Below are 24,154 nucleotides of genomic sequence, written 5' to 3' on the forward strand. Positions count from 1 at the left end.
AGTTTGGCTGTACTATTTGATCCATCTTTAATTATAACATAATGCCCCCTCTTTCCTCAAAATGTTCTGCCAGTATGTTTCTCAAAGAACAACCAAAAGAGACTAATCTATAAAAAAATATATCAATAACATTTTTAAGTTTCCAATTATTTCTTATTTCTTCCCATCAATTTGGCTGAGAACAGGTATTTACAAACACTGGTAGCCTACTTTCTTACGGTCTTTCTTTTTTTTTTATTTTTTTTTTTTATGAAGTGCTTTAAAAGAGTTCAATCAACCTTAATGGTGCATTTTTAGTTAAGGAAATAGAATGCAGAGAAGTCAATTTGAGCTCCCAGACGAACAAGTGTCTTGAGAAAGAATAGGCATAAATGGGTTTAGAAAACAGGGAGAGTAGGAGTAAAATGCAGTGAGCAGAGCACTCAGGGAAGCCAGATACAATGGAAAGAGTAAAATACTGCAGAGCTTTTTAAGCTACATACAATTGGAACAATGGACTTGATCCAGCCATCTATGTTAAACTGTTAAAAGGTGAAAAGCAAGCTGGAATTCTATAAAGAGTGTTGAGGAACAGTAGATTGAAGAGCTTTAAATCTAAAGAGAATGAATGCAGTCATTCAATAGGATGGAAATGAAGTCAAAATTGGCATATTTCCCTGGTTAATTTACCTTGCGAAGGACTCTGTTCAGTTTTAGGCATTAAGCCATTATTTGCAATGAAATAGTCTTTAAATTGCCACCTTTGGAGTTTTTAAGCAACACAGTGTACATCTATAAATTTCACATGGACATACCACATATTCATACACATATACATGAAAGTAAAAATACAACATATAGATCTCACATAATTGTAACAATTTAATACTATAGTTTACAGCCCACAGCACACTAAGTATGTCAAACTTCCCATTCTCCAAGAACAAAAAAGACTAACTTAGTAACAAAGATGCAAGTGTGCAAGTACAAAAACTTGAAAAAGAAAACTAATCTAGAATAACACATGTAACTCATAGACAAGAATGCTGTGAAATGATTGAATGGCTACATTATTTTTTATTAGCTAGCAGTCAATCAGAAGAGGTTTTATTTTTACATTTTTGGAAAACTTTTACTGAATATGTTGATATACTTTCCTGATTTAGTAATTAGAATAAATGAAATTTTATCTTCAATGATTTATGCTGACTGGGCGACGGTTGTGCATGATTTACAATTTCAGAAAAACGTAGCTGAAGGAAGTGTGTGGCATGTATCTTGTACAGAGGATATCACCTTGAAAGTTGCTTATAGCCAAGGTCTGATGTTATATTATTATTATGTTTAACGAAGGTAGGAGTACATCTGTGGAAACAGATCTAAAACATCTATAAATAGAAACTAAGTAAGACTAAAGTCCAAACATGAGCAGGTTGGACTATTAACTCTCAAAAAGAATAATTATGAGAATGTTAAGTTATAAAATCATCATCCTTTTTTGTTACTACATACTTTAAATACTTATTTATTCTCTTTAGACTTAAGCATTAACTGACCAATACTGACATTATCAAAGATTTAAAGGGTAGCTACAACAGACTTCAACAATGAAGAGTTCCCAGTATCATGGAACTGTTTCAAGTTTTTAAACACTGATACTATTCCTTTGATATTTATCACTTATTCATTTGCATGTGTGATCAAGCTTACCACAGCTAAATGGCCTATATATTAAAGAGGTAAACACATGAATAATGTTATAGCAAAGAATAGAGGATACACAAGTAACAAAAAGAGTAATATAAATCAAAGAGCTGTCCTCCCACATAATAGATCACTTCTATTTCATGACATTATACCCTTATTGTTCTTTTGCACTTATAAAAGATGTATACCTCACCATCTGGGAGGCCAAAACCTCAATTATAGACAGTTATAAAATCTTCAATTGAACATATCAGTATAACAAAGAAAGCAATATCAGAACCAATCCCAAGATCTATGAAATTATTTCCTCTAGGAATTACAAACTTAGAAGACTTCAGCGACCTGCCAAATATGAAGGAGACCAGATATAAGAAAAATTCACAGCCAGAAATATAATCAACTGCACTTTCACTGAAATTAAATGTGCTAGTTTCTGTTTGCCCTCCCATATCTACTTTGCACCTTTTTCCTGATTTGTGACTCTAGAGAATGACTCATGGACAACATCAACCAGGGTTCTTGTTCTATCTGGCAGTTGGGTTAGCCAATGGAAGACACTGCAGTATATCAAAGAGAGTAAGAATGAATAAAATTTAGGCTTTAGTAGTAACTGTATTCCTTTACAAGGGCCCCAGCTCCTCTTGCGCTCTCCTAAAACTTTCTGGATTCTCACAAACTCCCACCTCTTACACTTCAGGCCTGAGGCTGTTGCAGATTCGTAATGTATCACCAATGCTGGTCTTTTATGATTACTCATCTGGTTTGAAACTGACACCTGACACCTTTTTCTTCCACAGAAAGATGTGTTTTTTGTTGTTGTTTTTTATTTTAGAGAGAGAGATTGCATGTGTATGAGCCAGGGAGAGAGGGGGAGAGAGAGAGAGAGAGAGAGAGAGAGAGGATCCCAAGGAGGGGATTCAGCACACTCAGCACAGAGCCCAATGCAGGGCTTGATCCCATGACTCTGGGAACATGATCCTGAGCCAAAATCAAGAGTCGGAGGCTCAACCGACTGAATCACCCAGGCGCCCCTACAGCAAGATGTTAATGTAAGGCTGGAGTTGTGATGTGCAGCATGAAATATAGACTTGAATTCTAGGAACTACATTTTTTAATTAGTATTGTGGCCAAAAAAAAAAAAAAAAAATGTGTTCACAAACATAGGAACTAATTATGGATAAAATCTTTGCAGTTTTTACATACTACTCCTGCAATGTCTATAAAATTCTGGTATTTCAATGAAACTTTACTTTTCAATTCACTAAATTCCATTTATAACAATTCATTCTCATTATCAAAATTGGGAAAACTAACTGCACAATTATTTCATGTTCATAAAGTTTGAAATCATGTAAACATTGCAATCTAGTCTTTAACTCCCCATTGTTAGAAGTGTCATGCTGGCCACCACTTGCTTTTCTGGAAATAAATTTTAGCCTAAGTAAGGGGGTTAGATTACTTCTTATCAAACTTGCAAAGATAAAATTTCTCTAGGATTGAGTAAAGTAAACAATATGTCTGAGTAACTACTAGGGAATGTTTTTCCAGAGAAATTTTCAGAGCATTTAGATGTAGTATCGGCCCAAAAGGCTGTCCTTAAAGCAATCTTCACTAGTGATCTGAGCCAAGAATTTTGTGGATGATTTGCACAAATCAATTTTCCTGGTTGAAAAAACTCTCTACAAAACCGTGGTTGACTAAGCACCAAACATATTGTGCAGCACAACAACCTATGGTATTGTGGATCTGGTTCATTAAGTTCTCAGTTCTATTCCACCCCCACCTGTACTATAGAGTTTCCCCCTCGATTGTAGGTAATTTTCTATTTGGGGCTGAAAGCCTAAAGAATTATTTTTCTTTATTATTAAATCTTACTAACTATTGCTCTATGCTATGCTCAGAATTTTTCTCTTTCTTTTATTGGCGGCCAGTGTTTGAAGCTAATGGCCCTTCTCTGTAGTTGCTGATGGTGATTTTTTTTTTATTATTCCTGTTGTTGTAGTTGTTGATTATTATGTTAGAAATTGGGGGACAGTGATTCATTTGCCTATCTTAATCTAGAAGTTCCTACCTGAAGATTTTCATGTCTTTCCCAAACACAAAAATAATTTATGTGCTACTTTACTGTCCAAAACACTGAGTAAAGTTCTATTAATCTAAAGGGAACGTAGTGTATTAAATATTGTTTTTTATCAGAGCTAGTAGCAATAAAATGAGTTTGATTAGTAAATTCAAGAAGTATATACATAGAAACTTTTGAGGAAAGTTAGACAAAATAGGAGATCCAAGAGAAGTAAAGAGTGTTTTGCATTTTTTCAACCCAAGGAGTAAGAAAATTAAGGATACTACCTGCCAAGGATTATGGTTTTGGTAAAGATTAACCTCATGACTACTCTTAGTTGTCCTGGCAATGGGAACCTCACCAATGAAAGTGGTATTATAATGAAAACAAAAACAAAACACCAAACTCATGCACATGAAGTACATGACAATCACAGGCAAAGTAACTCACGGTCTGGCTAGCTCTACCTTGGGAAGACGTCTAGGGATGTTGTTTGAGAGTGGTTTGTACTCTTTTTAATCAGTTAAGGTAATTAAGTGCTATGTATCCATACTAACTTACCCGTTATATTTATGGCACTCACAACCTGGAAGGGTTTTTGCATGGAGAAAATGTAGTTGCTTATTATCTTCCTGTCAAGTGTAAGATGGCTGGGGATTGAAGGAATTGTAGCTCCTTGTTTACATAGCTTTCCCCATCCTTTGCTGTGGGCCCAGGTTTACTCTGCACAAAGAGAAAAGTGGGATTAGAAGTAAGAGTCAACACAGAAGTTCCCTGCTCCCATCAAGAATCATACTGACCCCACAAATAGAGATAACTGGATTGTACATCTATGCTCTTCTCAGCAGCAGTAGAAAATGCCACAAATAATTTAACATTTGCACACAATTTTTCCTGTGACTTTTGCAAACATCTCAGCCATATCTTTAACTTACTGATGAAAAGAATTTCTAATCAGGTTCACCTTTACAAAATCTTTGTTTCTACTCAGAGTACATAATTGTCTCCTGCACTCAATAAACTGTGGTATAAGAAATATATTCGATCTTTCTCCCTGGTTTCTGACACAACGCTCCAAAAACTCTTGGAATTTCCTGAGTGATATGAGTATCTTTTGTCATTTGTAAGGAACCCCTTTAGAGCACATCTGAGTTTATGCTAATGAGGTGACCCAGGGTGGGGCTCCTAGAAAGCATCTGGATGGAACTGATCATCAGAAAGACCAAGTGATTAGAGGGTTGGGACTTTCAACCCCACTTACAACCTCTGGGAAGGGGAAGCAGGGTGAAAGCTGGAGAGTAGAGATCTAGAACAACTCTTCAGTGAGGGCTTGATGAGCTTTGAGGTGGTTAAACCCACATGGCAGGATGGTTGGCACACCCAGTTCCACAGGGACAGAAGCTCCTACACTAGGGACACTTTTGGACCTTGCTCTGTGTACCTCTTCTTCGTCTCTATCTTCATAATATCTTTTATAAGAAGCTGGTAAACGCAAGTAAATGTTTCTCTGAGTTCTGTGAGCTACCTGAGCAAATTAGTCAAATCTGAGGAGTGGGTTGTGGGAACCTCCAATTTATAGCCAAAGAGTCAAAAGCACAGGTACCAACCTGAACTTCAGGCTGGTGTCTGAAATAGGGCCAGTCTTGTTAGATTGAGCTCTCAACCTGTGGGATCTGAAGCTATCTCCAGAGAGACAGTGTCAAAACTGAGTTAAATTTGTGAAACACCTAGTTGATTGACTGAGAATTGGGAGAATTGCTTGGGGGTGTGGAAAAAACACACTGGAACATGTAAAGAATACTAGATAAATCATCTCTAGATAAAACTAACAGATGTCAGTATAAGCAGCATATAAGCAGCATATTAGAATGGCCTCTAAGAATTGCCCCACAAGATACTTTTTAACCACAAATAGAACAATTGTAACTTTGCAGTAGAAAAACCTGGTAAACACCACTTTAAGTGATCAAATTTAATGTCACCAATAAAATATATCAATACCCTGATGTAATGCACTGATAAGAGCACATCAGTTCTGTGATAATCTCACCAAAAATACATAATCTGATCATGAGAAAATATCAGAAAAACTGAAACTAAGGGACATTCTACATGTAACAGGCCAATGACTTTTTAAAAAGGTCAGGGAATTGAGGGGCACCTGGGTGGCTTAGTGGGTTAAGCATCCAATTCTCAATTTCAGCTCAGGTCATGATCTCACGGTTCATGGGTTCAAGCCCCACTTCTGGCTCCAAGCTGACAATGCAGAACCTGCCTGGAATTCTCTCTCTCCCTCTCTCTCTCCCCCTCCCCTTCTCATGCTCTCTGTCTCTCTCAAAATAAATAAACTTAAAAAAAATACAAATAAAAAGGTCAAGGGCATTGAATAATGAAAACCGAGAAATTGCCGTAGATTGGAGAAAACTAAGGAGACATGACAACTAAGTGTAATATGGGGATTCTGAATTGGATCTTGGACCAGGAAAAGTACATGAGTGGGAAAACTAGTGAAATCTGATAACGTCTGTAGATTAGTTAACAGTAATCACCAATGTGAACAGCTCACACAATCAACAGGAAGGCTAGAAATCCAGGCTCACGGAATGAGCTCCATGGAGAGCTGAGTGGTTAAAATCACAGGTGTTGTCATGACATTGGAATAAATTAGGGTACCAATGCCCTGCTGCTACCTCGGTGTTACTGGGCCTTGGATGTTCCTGCTGCCATTAGAATGGATTCTAACTCTTCCTACTGCTTCACTGCCCATGATTACATTGAAAGCCCCAAGAAGATGGCCAAACGTACACTGCCTGCCAAAACCTTAATTAGGAGAGTTTAAAATAAGCATTGGTATTTTTCACCTTTCCGTGAGAGTTGTGGCCTGCCCACTGATGCTTCCACAGTGGCAAACAAAAGAAAAGGATTCGAATGTTGGGCAGCTCAGTTGGTTAAGCTTCTGGCACTTGGTCGTGAGACTGAGCCCTGTGTTTAGGCTTTGGCTGGCTATGGAGACTGTTTAAGATTCTTTCTCTCTCACTCTCTTTTTTTCTCTCTCTCTCTTTCCCTTTGCCCCTCCTCCACTCTCTCTCTCGCTTTCTCAAAAATAAAACAGAGTGGGCAGCTGAAAGATGACAAATATGCAGTACATGAAATGATTTAAACTATTTTATGTTTTTGTATTGTATTTTATTTATTTTGAGGAAGAGACAGCATGAGTAGGAGAGGGGCAGAGAGAGAGGGAGGGAGAGAGAATCCCAAGCAGGCTCCACACTCAGCTGGGAGCCCAACGCAGTGATCTCACAACCATGAGATCATGACTTGAGCCACAATCAAGAGCCAGATGCTTAACCCAAGCCACCCAGGCACCCCTAAACTATTTTAATGGAGTTGAACAGAAATATTGATGTTTATCTAGAAGTTTTTAAAAAGTGGCTTTACTAGAAGGTGGGTAAACTATGGGAGTTTGTTATTTTGTAAGGTAGGTAATTTCCTACCTTCTTTCTTCAGATTCCTTTGGGAAACTCTTCCTCAACTCTATGTTAGTGTGGGGGCTGCCAATGACAGGGGTAGGCACACAGGACCTGAAGTTGAGACATGGACATTGGCAGAGTGATTTCTTTCTTCAACTGCAATTCTTTTTTTTTTTTTTTTTTATGAAATTTATTGTCAAATTAGTTTCCATACAGCACCCAGTGCTCATCCCAACAGGTGCCCTCAATACCCATCACCCACCCACCCCTCCCTCCCACCCCCCATAAACCCTCAGTTTGTTCTTCTTAACTGGAAGGATGTGTGAGTATGAAGCCTCTGAAAGCATTTGCCTTCTGCCCCTAGGAAAGACTCTCTTTGAAGAATAAAGCAATGCAAACCAAGAGTGGAGAAAGTCCTAATAGTGGTCTTTGAGCCTCTGGGTGCTTTTTTTTTTTAATGCAGTCTTAAGATCTACTCTTGAACTTCTCAGTTATGTGAGCTAACACATCTTTTGGGGAGTTCAAGTTCTGTCATTTGCAACCCAAAGTATTCTGACATAGTGTAATGCATAAGATCTAGAAGAAGTATACTTTCTGTTTTGAGTTCTAACAAAGAGTAATGAAGAAATACAGTATCCCCACTTCCCACAGCAGGAGTAGGAAGGATATTGGGTCATCAATTCATAAAACAGATTAGTTTTAAAAGTAAAGAAAATGCAACTCCTCTTAGAATCAAAGGAACTATGGCCTGGGGAAAGAAAAGCTGTTAATTGCTTGAGAAAGTCAAAAGCAGGAGTAAAAATCCTAGATTAAAGTCATACCATCAAATCCATGTTTGATACGAGAATTTCTTAATAGGAAAGAAGTAAGAGGGGTGCCTGGGTGGCTCAGTTGGTTAAGTGTCTGACTTCGGCTCAGGTCATGATCTCACGGTTCGTGAGTTTGAGCCCCATGTCAGGCTCTGTGCTGACAGCTCAGAGCCTGGAGCCTGCTTCGGATTCTGTGTTTCCCTCTCTCTCTGCACCACCCTCACTTGTGCTCTGTCTCTGTCTCTCAAAACTGAATAAACATTTTTTAATAATTTTAAAAAATAGGAAATAAATGTTTCATAAGGTTAATTCTTTTAATAAGGTTAATTATTTTAAAAATTAGAATCTGGCCTGCATCAGGTGGTATAAAGCTTAAATAATGTCATAATAAAAGTCAAAGGATCCATTGTCAGATTTATCATTATATATCTATAAAATCCTAACTTCTCTGGAAACTCTGGTTTCTCACCTCTAACACAGCATCTCTAAAACTGTGATTGAACATTAAGAGTTCATTTCAGTCTGACAGTTACATTTTTTTTGCTACTGCCAACATACATGAGCTTAGAAAAGCATGAAAAGAATAAATTTCAAATCATACATTCGAGCATAATGCCATATAATTTGAGGATACCCATCTTAAAATTCCTTTTCCAATTGCCTTATGTATTTCATTTTTTCACTGTAGTGTACTTTTAAATCTATTGACTAACTCTTCTTTCAACTTTTGATGTATATCTAGTAATCAATCCATAGCTGCAACCACTTAAAATTTTATTATGTAATAAAATATACAGAACATAAAATTTACCATCTTAATCTTTTATTTTTTTGAATTGTGAAATACACATAAAATTTACCATATGAACCATTTTTAATTGTACAGATCAATGGCATTAAAAATATTCACAGTATTGTGTAACTATCACCACTATCTATCTCCAGATTTTCACCTTCCAAAACTGATACTCTGTACCCATTAAACAGTAACTTCCCCATTCCTCCTTTTCTAAGGCAACAGCCACTTTACTTTCTGTCTCTATGAATTTGATTACTCTCCTATAGATAGAACCATACAGTATTTGTCTTTTTGTGACTGGTTTATTTCACTTCGCATTATGTCTTCAAAGTCCACCCATGTTGTAGCATGTATCAGAATTTCCTCCCAAGGCTCAGTAATATTCCATTGTATGTACATACCACATTTTGCTTATCCATTCATCCATCAATGGACACTTGGTTTGCTGCCACCTTTAATGGAATAATGCTGCTATTGTAAATAATGCTGCTATGAAAATCAGTGTACAAATATCTCTTCCATCCCTGCTTTCACATCATGGGGAATATACCCAGAAGTAGAATTTCTGGATTTTATGGTAATTCTATGTTTAATTTTTTTGAGTAACCGCCACACCATTTTTCACAACAGCTGCACCATTTTATATTCCTACAAATAATGCACAAGGGTTCCAATTGAGAACTACTTCTATACATTGAAATGTTTTATTATTTTTAAATGTTTCAAAAACATTGAAACGATCATCTAACCATGCTAATACAGCTATCATTTTCTAAAATCTAAGTCTTCTCATTTGTATATCTCACAGAACTGTAATACTTTATACAATTTTTTATTTTTTCTGCATTCTACATCTTGAGCATTTTCCATATTACAAAGCCCAAAAATATCATTTTAATGCCTGTATTATATTCAACCAAAGGGAAATACTATTTTTCTCTTAATCATTAGACATTTGAACATTTAAGTTGCTTCCAATTTTATGTCATTAAAAGTATGCAATAAACAACATATGTTCATAAGTCCTTTTACTTCTGAGGAATACTTTCTGTAGGAAGGTATTAATCAGTTAAAAAGTTTACATGTTTTTATAGAGTTGTGACAAATATTACTACATTTATTTCCAAAGGGGTCATAACGGTTTCTATTACCCTAGCAATCTCACCAGAATGACCCTTGACAGGAGGTAGTTATCTTTCCATGCATCTCTAATTCTCTAACAAGCTATCACCTAGTAAACACACAATACGTGTTTACCAATTGAACTCATGAATGAATAAATAAGAATGGCATTTAACTGAATCTTCACCATTAACCAATCTTATTTGGTTGCTAATTTATGACAGACAGTGCATTTTAGATGGGGTTAAACTATTTTAAAGCAATGAAAAATTTGGCTTGCAAATCGGAAGGTTCATAAAAAATGAATCATGCCAGCATAAAGGTCTTTCTTGGTATTTAAACATGTTCCTATCCATTGCCAAGTGTAATGTAATTTCACTCAATTATAATCTTTCATTCTAAACATAAAATAGTATTGTGGGATCACTTTCCTAACTTGCCATCTTTTGTAGTATTGGGTAGATTAAACCTTTACTTAGCATTTATGGATCAGCAAACAAAATAGTATCAGCCATCCTCAACTCCAAACCAAAATGTAATTGACTCTAAGTTTTATCTTATTTTGTTCATTTTTCTTGTGAATTTCTATCCATTAAACCATGGGTTCTTTGACATTAAATAATGTTTCCTTTCCATCTTTGTATAAAAGTTTACACAGTAGGAATCAATAAATATTTTTTGTATATAAATATATATATTATGCTATACATTTATTTTGTTTAATCTAATTGAGGATTTTAAAGAACATGGTAAACGTAAATTATATATGCATTAAAATACACATTAAAAGGACATCCTCTTCATGTTAAAGTACTAGAAGAAAATTATCAGATAAAAAGGAAGACAAAGTATCCTGACATTCAGTGTAGTATTCAATTCTTCACAGGTTGTAAATTATAATGGGAATGTTACAAAACTGTCAAATTCTTCCCAAAGCAATCTTCAAGTTAATCAACATAGACAATCACTCTTTTCATTTCTATGGCAATAGGAAAATTTTAAGCAATATCTTTTGATTGGAGTTGTCTTGAAAATTGCTTCGTGTTGGAGGCCTTATTTTAAAATGCAACAAGCCTGAAATATTAAATGTAATTTGTCATGCAGCCTAGAGAAAGAATGAAGCATTTGGTACATTTTTCCTAATTGTTTCTGATTGCTGCCTGGGTAGCTCCAGCACTTCTCCATCTTCAAAATCACCTTCCAGGGCTTTAACATCTTTGACCATTACTTTTAATCAAAGAGGCTGAACATAAAATAACGTGACTATTAGGTAGCAGAAATCTTAACAACACTGGCTTTAACATTTTTATTTAATTGACCTTAAAGACAGAGCCCTCAAAAAGTAAATTGTTAATGAATTCTGATTAAAGTGACAAATTACCTAATGTTAACACTGGCATAAATCACTGTCCCAGGAAAAGTGGTCAATACTAAAGTCAGCAGAATTTAGTTTTCCAATGATAATCATGTTTTGTTAAGTCCTGCTTAATAATAAAGTCCATTCTCATACTTAATGTGTGGTTACTTAGAAAACTTATACACATTAAAAATTTGCATGAATTTCCTTCACACTAAAAAGCACTGTTTTTTTTAAATTTCCACTACTGTAATCTGAAGTTCCCATGTCCATTCATCCAAGAAGGAAGATATCACTTATTGAGTTAAAATTTGATAAGGAAGTGAAGAAAATATTGGCAGAGTCTAGTAAATAGGGATTATGAAAAGAGGACAAAATATTTCAGAATGTTCTCAGGTAGCATTGCTTTTGTTTCTGAACAGAATGAGTCATTTTGAGAGGAGATAGTAATGGATGGGATATTTGTGCTATAATCAAAAGGAAAGGAAATTAGCTTAGGGCTCTCCTTGTTCACTTTCTCATGAGGCAAATATTCACTATGTGCTCCAGAAGAAAAAGGATAAAAATTCTTCCTGAAGGATTCCACATCACATTCAGGTACATATGTTTAGGATGTATATTTTTAAAGAAAATGTTGGGGAAAAGAGACACAGATTTAAAAAGAAGTCTTTTCATAGAGTAAGTGTAACTTTTAGGATTTCACGGTCCAGTGTTCTAGACCAGAGTATATTTAGGCATGCAAATGATAGAAGAACAAGTTGCACAGGGATACTGACTGAATTGTGCAATTAAAAGTGTATGCCTCTAAGCTAATTGAGCAATTCAGAATAAAAATATTTTCATTTGATTTTTTCAACATAGAACATGAGTTTTTTTTGGTTTTATTACACGTGTTAGGTCATATGTGCCCTTAATAAAAAAGCTTGTCTCTAAAATTTTATTCATTATTTTTGCCAAGAGAAAAAGTTATATGGGAAACGACTTACAGGGAAAAAAATCCATAGGCTAGTTTTATATAAAAACCACAAATAAAAATGATCCATAGTTTCTTTAAGTTTTTATTAATACCAGTTAACATACAGGGTAACATTCATTTCAGGTGTACAATTTAGTGATTCAACACTTAACACATTCAGTACTCATCACAAGTGCCCTCCTTAATCACCATCACCTATTTAACCCATCCCCAACCCATCTCTCCTGTTTTTCTTAATACATGGTTGCTTCCACAAGTTAATGCATCTCTTTCTTGCATGCTGCTCTTTCTGGTTACATTTTCCACTAATTACAAAGTATTTTAGGAGGAAAATTTCTATGTAAAAATGTGAATCCAGTATTTGGCTTGAAGTTCATATGTAACAGAATTTTAACTTTGAAGACTGATAATTATTCTAACATTTGTTTCTGTACATTGGTTTTCATTGAGACTAAAAGCATAAAAAGCAGCTCTGGTAAAAAAAAAAAATTAATTACTGGCATACGTTTTATTAAAAACTGCTGTACTTTAAAATTATATTGTTAAAGATGAGCCAGATATGAAAATTTCTTCTGTTAACATTTAGTTATTGCCAGTTCAATAAAATAACATTCCCATATATTTTATTTTACATATTATATATAACATACACTTTGTATAGATGCAAGTATTTTACATATACACATATCTGTAAAAATACATGTATACTTTACACATATACTAAAAATTAAAATTTTATATGCAACATACAAAGAAATTCTAATAATCTTGATAATGTATATATAAATTCAGCAAAGGCTCTAATTTACTATAAAATGAACTCACGTAAAGGATTCCTACAGATATATCACTGAAGTGGTCCAGATTCTAAGCAGTCTCTGATTACCAGAGCTCAAAATTTACCGATATGCCAAATAACTTATTGTAATTTTCAACTGAAATATAACATTTAAAAATAAATATAACATTTCTCTCCCTGTGAAAGCATCAATACTGTAACCACTTACTCATAGAAACTAGTAACTACATATTCCAATTAGTTTCTAGATAAAGGAACTAGTATAAAAACAAAAACCCACTATGCCACTTTTCTTGTTATATGGTAGCTTGGTGGGTTTTCTTCTGGGGGGGGGGGTATAGAGATATTTTTTTACTGTCAATTTAATTTTGTACATAATTTTATATTTAAGTATTATAAAAAACAATATGTATTGTTGAAAATATATTAACAGCACAAAAGAGTAATATAAAAAGTTCCCCTTCCCATCAAACCCCAAATTAACCTTAACTTCTATCATAGTTCCTCAGGTAGCCTTCAAAAATACACTTATACAAAGCATGCTCATGCATACATCTAGGTTTAACGTAAGATCATACTATAATTTTTGAATTATACAAACTATAATTTTTAAATGTTTTACTTAAGTTAGACATGTCTGCATAGCAATACATGTAGATATACCTCCTTTTTAACCTAATTTATTTAACCTGTTCCCCATTGAAGACTGTTTTGTATTTTGCTATTACAAACGTTCTAAGTACATCTTTGTACAAATATTGCTGCATACTTAGGTGAGAAATCTGTAAAGGTGGGATAACTGTTAAATATATTTCTAGACATGAAATTTCTGTTAAAGGCAACTGCAGAGCCAAGCAAAATTTCAAAGTGTATCTCCAATCTACTATCCCACCAAAACTGGTTATTGTTGTTGTTGTTATTTATATTTTATGTATACCTTTTGTCGTTGATACTTAGTTTATGTACAAGGTTTTTATTTTTTTTTTTGTTCGTGTGTTTTTTATGTATGTATGGTGGTGTTTTTTTTTTTTCCAAACTGTGGTTTCATTTCCTATAAATATTTATCTGTGAGTAACCTCTAGTTTTCATATTTTTAAATATATTAACCTAAAGAGGGCATCACAATTTAAGCTGTAGGAAGTAACTCTAACCAGTGTGGACTTTTCCATTCAATAGCAATAATATCATCATGAGTCTGGAAAGATTGTGAGAAGGCATATAAACTTTCCTCTACCTTCAGACGAATTATACTAACTCCCTTTCCACCCCACTCCACACACATTCAGTTACAATTTCAACCAAAATTTTATAAGGCAACTTGTTCGTTGCACTTCCTTATATGTTCATTCTACAGGAAAGTGAAGATAATGTTCACATGATCCTAAACAGTTGGTACATTTACAAATAAATGAGTTAGCAGGCAAATGCCAGGAAAAGGACATCTAAAAACTTCAGCTTTAGCTTTCGAAATGAGTATTAAGACATATCCTTGATAACAGTGTCAATAGAAGAGGTTAATTTATGTTCCAATCTTAGTGTAGGACACTGGGAATAAACACTATGAAATCTGCACAGTCAGCTCTTATTTATGTGTACCAAAATATAAAGGGAAATCATTGTAAGTAATTGAGATCTATGTGTGTACCTTAATTTTTAGTAAAGAGTCAAATGAATGCGCATATGGATATTTACATAGAGTTTGATCTTTCAGTGATAGCTATATTCACAAACTCTTATGAAATTTAACGTAATTAAAAAATGAAACTCTAGCCTTTTAAATATTCCAATTTAGTGATTTTCAGTCTACCAAAAATTCTACTGTGCTCTTTTCAAACAAATACCTAAAAGAAGTTTCCAGTGGTGACAACTTTCTCAAGTAATATTAATTTAAACACTCCTGAAATTAAAATTTTAATCTGTGAAATTAGTGATATGAAATAATGAAATTTAAGAACTATATGAAAAATTTTTAATTCTTTTTTTTTTTTTTTTTTTTGAGAGAGTGAGAGTGAGCAAGCTAGCAGGGGAGGGGCAAGAGGGGGTGGGGAGAGAATCTTAAGCAGGCTCCATGCTGAGCATGGAGCCCAAAGCAGGGCTTAATCTCAGGACTATGAGATCACGACCTGAGCCAAAATCAAAAGTCAGACGTTTAACCAACTGAACCACCCAGGTTCAGTTCTTAAAAATTCTTAAAACCTTAAAATTCTTAAAACCCCTTAAAAATTCTTAAAACCATAATCTGAGAAATTCTATCCTTCCCACTGTACACTCATCAGAAATTAATATACATTTTTCAGAATTATTTAGAATATATTGTAATTTACAACAAAGTTTAAAACCAATTAATGGCAAAGCTATGATTACAGTATACATTATTTTATGGTCCTAATTATGAACGTTTACCTAGTATGAAATTTTTTTCTGTGTTAAAGGAAGTTTCAATATTAAACTTTAAAGTTAACAATTAGTCACTCCTTGTCTTTAATTAATTTTATTGAAGTATAGTTGATATAACAATGTTACATTAGTTTCAGGTGTACAACACAGAGGCTGGACAAGCTCAAAAGTTATAGTATGCCAACTGCAAGTGCAGCTACCATCTGTCACCATACTACCCTATTACAATACCATTGACTATATTCCCTATGCTGTGCTTTTCATCCCTGCCACTTATTCATTCCATAAATGGAAGCCTGAATCTCTCTCGTTCACCCATTTTATCCACGCCACTATCCCCTTCCACTCTGGCAACCATCAATTTGTTCTCTGTATTTATCAGTCTGTTTCTGCTTTTTGTTTTTTTTTTTAGATTTCACATATAAGTGGAAGAATGTGGTATTTTTCTTTCTGACTTATTTCACTTACCATAATACCCTACTCCTTATCTTTAATAGCCTCATAACTCAACGTCACCCAACCCATATGCCTGTAAACACACTACAATTGCTACCCGCCACATGCCCATTCACATGGTCTTCATACACATTGAGATGCATATCATGTTTTGTGACATAAAGAAATTAGATGAAATGAGCCATGTAAGAAATACATCATCTCATTTTATAATCCTTTTTTTCTCTCCTGATGGTTTTCTTCACGTTCAGTAATACCCAAACCTTGGCATTCTTTTTCAAATCTCATGCTTCCAAATAACTTTTTTTTTTTAATATGCTTCACGCCCATTGCAGAGCCTCACACAGGGCTTAAACTCAGGATCCTGAGATCAAGACCCCAGCTGAGATCAAGAATCAGATGCTCAACCAACTGAGTCACCCAGGCACCCCTCAAATAACTTTCTTTATGTAGAATACTCCTAAATCTCTATGTCTTGACCTGTTTCCCAAGGTCCAATCCTATATTTGCAACCGGACATATCCCCCAAGTCCTTAAAACACGTAACGCCTCAAAGTGGATTATCTTTCTTTCACCCTCAAACCTATTCCTCTTATGCTTACTTTAGGGTTCCTCAAACTTTGTGGTCACACAGCTTGAAGGTTAGGCTCATCTTTTTTCTTTGGTCTCCTTAACTCCCCCAACCATCCCCACCCTGATCCAATCCTTTACCAAATCTTAGCTGTTCTATTGCCTTGCCCTGGAAGCGCAACTTTCAAATTCTCTGCAGCCACTTCTCCACTTTAAATCATCTTACCCTGTGTTGCTGCAGTTCTACATTATTTTCAGAGTCCTCTGGTCAATGACCTGTGAGCAATGGAGCAGAGTGAGGCTTTTATGATTTTAGGTTTGTCTGTTTTACTTTATGGCAAGAGGAGTAACTTGAAAATGAGCATTACCATTACACAAAAACGGGTATGCCGTGATAATGACTGGGCAAACATTTTCTCTGGCTGAAGAAGCAGGTCCAGATTTTTGGTAATGTTTCCTTGTATATCAATCAGCAGGGTTAACAGAAAAAAACAAAACAAAAACACGGATTTTTTGTTTAAACAAAACAAAACAAAACAAAAAAAGGATCTTGAAGACATACAGATAAACGCTCAATTCTAAATCTCATTTATTTTACTTTTCTGCAGCTCAGATTCCTTATATTTGAAATGAGAATAATAAGCTATCTCATACGGTTAAGATTAAATAGGGTCCATAGGTACCTGACTTATGTTCTAAATATTTGTTAACTGAATGAATGGTGCTCTCCTGCCTGAAATACCTCCTTTCCCAGATCTTTATCCAGCTAACTTGTACTTATTTTATGGCCCCAGTGCCTATTTGTTTATCACACACTCAGTATTACTGATGTCCTTGTTAGTCTCTCATTATATTTCAGTAAATTCCTTGAGGATAGAATCCATGTGTTATTTGACTTTGAATCTGCAGCAATAGGTGTGATTCCTGGCAAACAACATCCACTACTTCAGTAAATGTTGAACGACTACTTTTTATACACTAGTAACCAAAGGCCTTGTACCATAAGCTTTACCCATTTTATTCTAAGGGCAAAGTAACCAACACATTGGAAAAAAGAAAAAATTAACAACCAAATATCTATAGCAGGTATCACAACAACAAAAATATTCTGATCGAATTCTATGTAATTGAAGGTGGCAAAAATACAGCCTCTCCTCATAAAGACAACAGCTCGTTCTCACTAAGCACTTAAACTGTGCCTAACTGAGCGATTTGGTTATTTAATCCAACCTACACAACTCCCTGTGCGATAAATTTTCTCTCTCTTATTTTACACGATTTGAAAACTGAGCACCAGGAAGACTAGGTAACCCCTAGATCACACAAGTAGGGAGCTGCGATGTCAAGATTCCAACAATTTGGGACTTCCTAATTCCAGAGCCTGTACCGCTAATCACACTACGGCCGACTTCTAGCAACTGCAGATGTCAGGTGGTATCCTGACCCATGATGACTAAGGCTAGTATGTCTTCCCTCAAAGTGAGGGAAACATTAGGGATGGACCAAGAGTACCTCTCCCCCTCACACTGAACTATGAAAGGTTCTACCTGCTAACTGTGTCAAGTATATGTACGTTATTGAAACTGCACAGGGTTTTCTTCCCACAATAAACTACACTTTCCCTCTGAATAGAGTAATCCTTGGTTTTCTTTTCATATTAACACACACACAAATTTCCTTACAGCTTGAAAACCTAGATGCTCGAGAACCAAGCCACCATTTCCAGTGAAACCAGAAAACAAACCAAAAAAGGGCCGCATTTATAGTTTCGAGGTAAAGAGATCCAAACAAGACAGTCCTTGAGCACTTAGAAGTCCCGAGTATGCAGAATTGCTAGTGTCAATCACACAGGAAACAGAAGTACCTTAATACTGACAAATTGGCTTCGGAGTTCCCTTAAAGGGCCTCGAAATCATTTGAGACCAATTTCCAATTGGTCTAATTTCCAATTAGACCAATGCTCTAAGGGGCCAACTTGTAGACTTCCAACAAGCAATCCAGAAGGTGTCCAGAAGATGAGTAAGAAATCAAACTTCATGGAAAATGGAGGCGGTGGGCGCGGGGCATGTAACTTTAAACCGGCAAAACTAGGAGTTTGTGGCTACCTTCCAAAGATTCCCGTATCTTACACTGCCACTAAGTAGTAACAGTGGGCCAGGGCTTTCCACACCCTCCCCCCCCCCCCGCAATTAGTTTAGGGGACTTTGCCTCATTTTATTAACAGATACCTTCCTCGTAGCATGATTCAATGATGGGCATTTTGGTTCCTCGCATTTAAAAATGCAGCCACAAATCCACTCGGGGAGAAAAAGTATGCAATAAAAGGGCAATAGCTAGGACGTATAGCCAGTTCCAAATCTTCCAAGCTGAAGAGGGCGTATGAAGTATCACTAAAAACATTTATTACCGTCCGTGTGCCGAGTGGCGATGGCCAAAGTGCGGATGTGGTTAATGCAAGTGCAAAACACCGAGCGGCTGGAATCACCCTACACTCCAGAATCGGCGGTCAGACCGCCGGTAAACCAACGCTCGCGAAATGGCTGCCGTACGTCAATCGGCCAGAAAGCATTACTCCCTCCCTCGGGCACGTCACATCACCAGGGAAACGGCGCTTTTGCGTAGGGGCGCGGCCCGGGTGAAAGTTCAGGGCTGGACCGGAGACCCCCGCCCCTGTCCCTTTGTGGATGCTTGTGGGCGCAAGGCGAGGCCAGAGTCCCGGAGTCTCCCACGGCCCCGGGTGAGGGGAGCGTGGGCCCAGGCCTGGAGTGACCAAAGCGCCCCTCTTCCCCAACTCCGCCTCGCTCGGCCGGCGGTGGGGTAAGCGCCCCGAAGCGAGCAACGAGCCGGGGGCGGGGCGAGCTGGGGGCCCGAACCGCCCCCGAGCGCGATCTCGGTTCCGCGGCGGTGGCGGTGGCACCCGCTGGAGTTGACGTTAGCCATGGAAACGAGGAGCTGGCTCAGGCGTGACCTCGGGGAGCTGGTTGCCTGGCCGCTACAGCTTCTATGCCTTCGCGTTCGGGTCGCCGGCAGCCTCTGGGCGGGATCGCCCAACCCGGGTTTACCTGCAAAAATGCAGTCCCCGGGATGCCTTCGCACCGCCTCTGCCCTCGGGTGACTCGAGGTACGTTCGAACCCCGACATCCACCTGGGGATTTCTTGGTCATCTTAATTTCCAGGACTCTGCAGAGTCACGTTCTTGCAGTTTCAGTTGCCGCACATTTCTTGTTCTTCGCTATAAAACCTTCAAATGCTATTATTGCACTTTTTAGACGGAAGATGAACTCCGTGCCTAGAGGAATCAATCCAATGTGACTTTAAGTTTTTTCAGAAAACTGCTTTAGCCTGTTGAGTTACAGCGTTTTGTCTCTAAGAGACACTGGTCAGATGGAAAACGGTCCTCTGGGTCTTGATTGAGTGATGTCCTTGTTTCACCAATACAGTTTACAAACTGCGTCCCTTAGATAGTCCTGTACTCTTTCCTTATGTCCAGCTAGACCACTTTTGCCCCGGCCTGGTCAACTTACGTCCCCCTGAACATGAATAACTCTTTCACCCTTAATCTGCCTTTTTTCAAAACTCTGTCAAGGACCAGTGTTTACTTCAACGAAATCTACAACAGAGGTTATCTATTAGACCTATGAATTGATTATTTGCTCTTTACCAGTCATTTCTCTTGTATTCAGCTATATGACATTAGGTACGTTCTTTTTGTTTGTTCGTTTTGTTAAACCATTTTTTAAAGTTTGTTTATTTTGAGAGCGAGAGAGAGAGAGACAGACAGACAGACAGACAGACAGACAGTGCCGGTGGGGGAGGAGCAGAGAGAGAATCCCACGCAGGCTTTTGGCTGCCAGTGTATGCTGGGCTCCACCTCATAAAACCTTGAGATCATAACCTGAGCTGAAACCAAGATTCAGAGGCTTAATTGACTGAGCCACTCAGGTGTCCCAAATCATTCATATAATTAGGGCACAGACCATCCTTTGTATCATTTGGTGTCCACTGCCACCCATGCCAAATCTCCAAACTTTTATCATAGCATCCAGAGCCTGACTCTATGACCAGACAATGCCATTTTAGGAATTTAACCGGGGCACCTGTCAGCTACTCCTAAATTTCCTACTAGTTATTAATGGACAATACCTGGTCGGGGAACTTTTCTGTTTCTTTTTCTTTTGTAAAAACTAATACTACACTGTATGTTCACTAACTGGAATTTAAATTTTTAAAAAGTTTTAAAAATATTGAAGATTTTTAAAGAGTGTACAATTCAGTGGTTTTTAGTATATTCATTGAATTATGCAAGTATTATTGCGGTCAATTTTAGAACATTTTCATCACCGCTAAAGAAGGCCCTTAAAAAGTAAAAACAAATGAAAAACTAAAGAAAAGGGGGACACCTGGATGGCTCAGTCAGTTGAGCATCTGACGCTTGATTCTGAGCTCAGGTGTTGATCTTAGGGTCATGGGTTCAAGCCTCACGTTGGGCTCCCTGCTGGGCATGGAACCTGCTTAAAAAAAAAAAAAAAAAAAAAAAAAAAAAAGCCCTGTACTCTTCAGGAATTATTCCCTTATTCCCTACCCCACTTGTCACTATCCCCACCAGCCCTAGGCAAACATTAACCTATTTTCTGTCTTTATAGATTTTCATGTTCTGCACATTTCATATAAATGGAAGCATACAATATGTGGCCTTTGGTGATTGTCTTCTTACATTTAGCATTATGTTTTCAAGGTTCATCCATGTTGTAGCCTGTATCAGTACTTCATTCTTGTTTATAGCCTAAAAATATTCCATTGTATGGATGTGCCACATTTTATTTAATCTGCTAATGGACATTAAGGTTGTCTCTACTTTTTGGAAAATTCATATTTCTGCTATGAATGTTCGTGTACAAATTTTTGTGTACACTTATGCTCTCATTCTTTTAGGTAAATACCTAGGAATGGAATTGCTAGGTCATATGGTAACTCTCTGTTTAGCCTTTTTAGGAACTGCCAGACTGTTTTTCAAAGCCGCTGCACCATTTTACAAAACTACTTGGAGATTCTGTTTCCCCCACCACCTCACCAATACTTGTTTTCTGTCTTTTTGGTAACCAGTCAAGTGGATTTGAAGTGATACCTCGTTGTGGTTTTGCTTTGCATTTCTCTAATGAATGAGTAGTGATGTGGAAACTTGTGTACTTGTTGGCTATTAGTATATATTAGTATATATATATTAGTATATATATGTCTATTGAAATTCCTTAAATTGATTTCTTTGTTTTGGTCACCATTGAGTTGTAAGGGTTCTTTATATATTCTAGATGTAAGTCCCTTATCATATATATGATTTGCAAAAATTTTTTCCCATTCTGGGGGTTGTTCATTTTCTTGATGGTGAGAATCTTTTCTTCTAGACATTTTCCCACTTGTGTTTATCTCTTATCAAGGAGTCCTACATGCCACTATCCTCAGGCTGGCTTGGCTAACAGAAGTTTCCTATTTTGACATTTTGGAGATTCCTGTCAGGTCCACTTTTCCCTGAAAACTCTTTCTCCCAAATTATCCTTCTATTTCTCTAACCTCTAAAATTGCCTTTCATTTGACAATGGCTTGGTATGATCGAAAAACTCGGTCAGCCACCAACTGACATTATGTGTGGATTAAGTCACTTCGTATCACTGGTTCTCAGTTTTCTTTTCTGTAAAATAAGTTGATTTATTTCTGGTAATCCCTGTGAATGGTAGACTTCATTCACCTGATACTTGATTTTGAAAGAAAAACTTGTTAATCACTTTGCATTTGTGATTGGTAAGATGTGTGCAGTATGGGAGAGGTGGATTGGGATAGAAGCAGAAGTGCCAGCTGGCCTGGCACATTTGTGATGCACTGATGTGACCTTGGCTATTTTCTACCATTTTAGTTTTCCAAGAGTATGGAATGCTAACAATTCATATTCTAGTGTTATACATTTGGGAAGGATGATCCTTTGATCTGTCTAGTTACCCTTTCCATCCATTGTTTTCTCTACAAACCAATTCCTATGAATTTACAGAAAACTCTTAGATTCAAAGATCCTCCCCAAATCTTGAATTTGAATAAATACCATTTTGTTGATCAGAGAGATGTTTTTGTGCTTGTTCTTTCATTTTAAGACTCGTTTTTTTTTTTAATGTTTATTTATTTTTGAGAGGGAGAGAGAGTGTGCATGAGCTGGGGAGGGGCAGAGAGAGAGGGAGAGACAGAATCCTAAGCAGGCTCCATGCCGTCAGCGCAAAGCCTGATGCGGGGCTCAAACCCAGAAACCTTGAGATCATGACCTGAGCTGAAATCAAAAGTCATGAGGCTTAACTGACTGAGTCACCCGGGCGCCCCAAGACTCTTTTTAGGTGCTTGAGTAGATTTTCCTTTTATTGGTGAGAAGAAACTACTTACTATAGTAAGTGATAAACTATAACATGAAATGTGCTTTTCATGTTTTAGCACCAAATGCCTTTCAAAAGTCTCTTCAGGAATTTAGCTGTTTGCCATGGTATGCATTTAGTTAACATTCGTAATGTATTTTCAGAATTACAAATAAAAAATAAATAAATAAAACTTTCAAAAAAAAAAAAAAACAACGCTCTGATAGTAACAGGTCATTTGATCCAGAGCAAATGAGAATTACTTAATCATAGCATGCTTTTTGAGTACTCAAGGTGTAGGCGATGTTGTTTCTTTTCTAGACATGCATGAAGTTTTTTATTTCCCATATTAGTAAAGGTGGTGATGCTTAGAAAAGTAGAACTTCAGTATATTTCCTTTCATTTTTTTTTAGGTCTCTATTTGAGAGAGAGAGGGGGAGAGAGAGAGGGGGAGAGAGAGAGAGAGAGAGAGAGAGAGTGAGAGTGTGTGAGCAGTGTAGGGGCAGAGAGAAAAGGAGAGAATCCCAAGCAGGCTCCATGCTGTCAGCACGGAGCCTGATGCAGGGCTCGATCCCATGAACTGTGAGACTACAACCCCAGCTGAAATCAAGAGTTGGACGTTCAACAGACTGTTCTACCTAGACACCCCTTCTTTCAAATTTTTTCATCAAGGTGCCCCTCCTTTCAAATTTTTTAAAATACTTTTGAGGAACATGGATGAGGCATTCTATTTATTGCTGACAAAGTTTGTGTAGGCATTTTTTAAACAAGCAGCTATTACTTTTTCTTGAAAAGTTTATCTTGTTTAATAATTCTATGTTATTTGTAAACTAACTTTGTTTATTGCTTATTCTCTTCATAATGAAAATTAAAATAATTGCAGAGTTACTTTTACCAGTAACAATTATTTGACAGGGAAATGATCTCTACCTTACTGGAGTATAATCTTCTTTGGATCAGACAGTAGCCTTATTACCATTACCTAGTACATTGTAGGTATTCAGAAGTTGAAGTGTATCAAAATACTAAATTTTGTTTAACTATTTCTGTATAAAAGGAAGGATAACACATTTGTCTATATTAACAACTATCAAAATGAATTCTTTAATCCTCACCAGCATCTTCTGACAGTGCTTCAAGTACAAGTTAACATAGGGAGAGAAAAAAGATTATAATGTATGTCAGAGCTAATATCCTTCATGTATAAAAAGTTCTTTGAAATTAATAAGAGAAGTGAACACTTTTTTTTTAACATTTATTCA

General features: G+C 36.6%; 1 protein-coding gene across 3 annotated transcripts in view; it reads left to right on the forward strand.

Annotated features, from left to right (window-relative positions):
- The window catches only part of PCNX4 (pecanex 4), a 69,735-nt gene that overhangs the window by 5,755 nt on the left and 39,826 nt on the right, over positions 1–24,154 (forward strand). Inside the window, exon 1 of one of the 3 annotated variants that reach the window (XM_042989818.1) lies at positions 18,216–18,276. The exons of 1 other annotated variant lie outside the window; for it this stretch is intronic. The gene's annotated coding sequence lies outside the window, so the exon portion shown is untranslated. Of the gene's footprint in view, positions 1–18,215; positions 18,277–19,178; positions 19,625–24,154 lie in introns of those variants that run through there. One more of the 3 variants, XM_007095227.3, reaches the window with a different exon arrangement.

This window comes from Panthera tigris, chromosome B3, assembly GCF_018350195.1.
Source record: "Panthera tigris isolate Pti1 chromosome B3, P.tigris_Pti1_mat1.1, whole genome shotgun sequence".
In the NCBI taxonomy this organism is placed as follows: domain Eukaryota; kingdom Metazoa; phylum Chordata; class Mammalia; order Carnivora; family Felidae; genus Panthera; species Panthera tigris.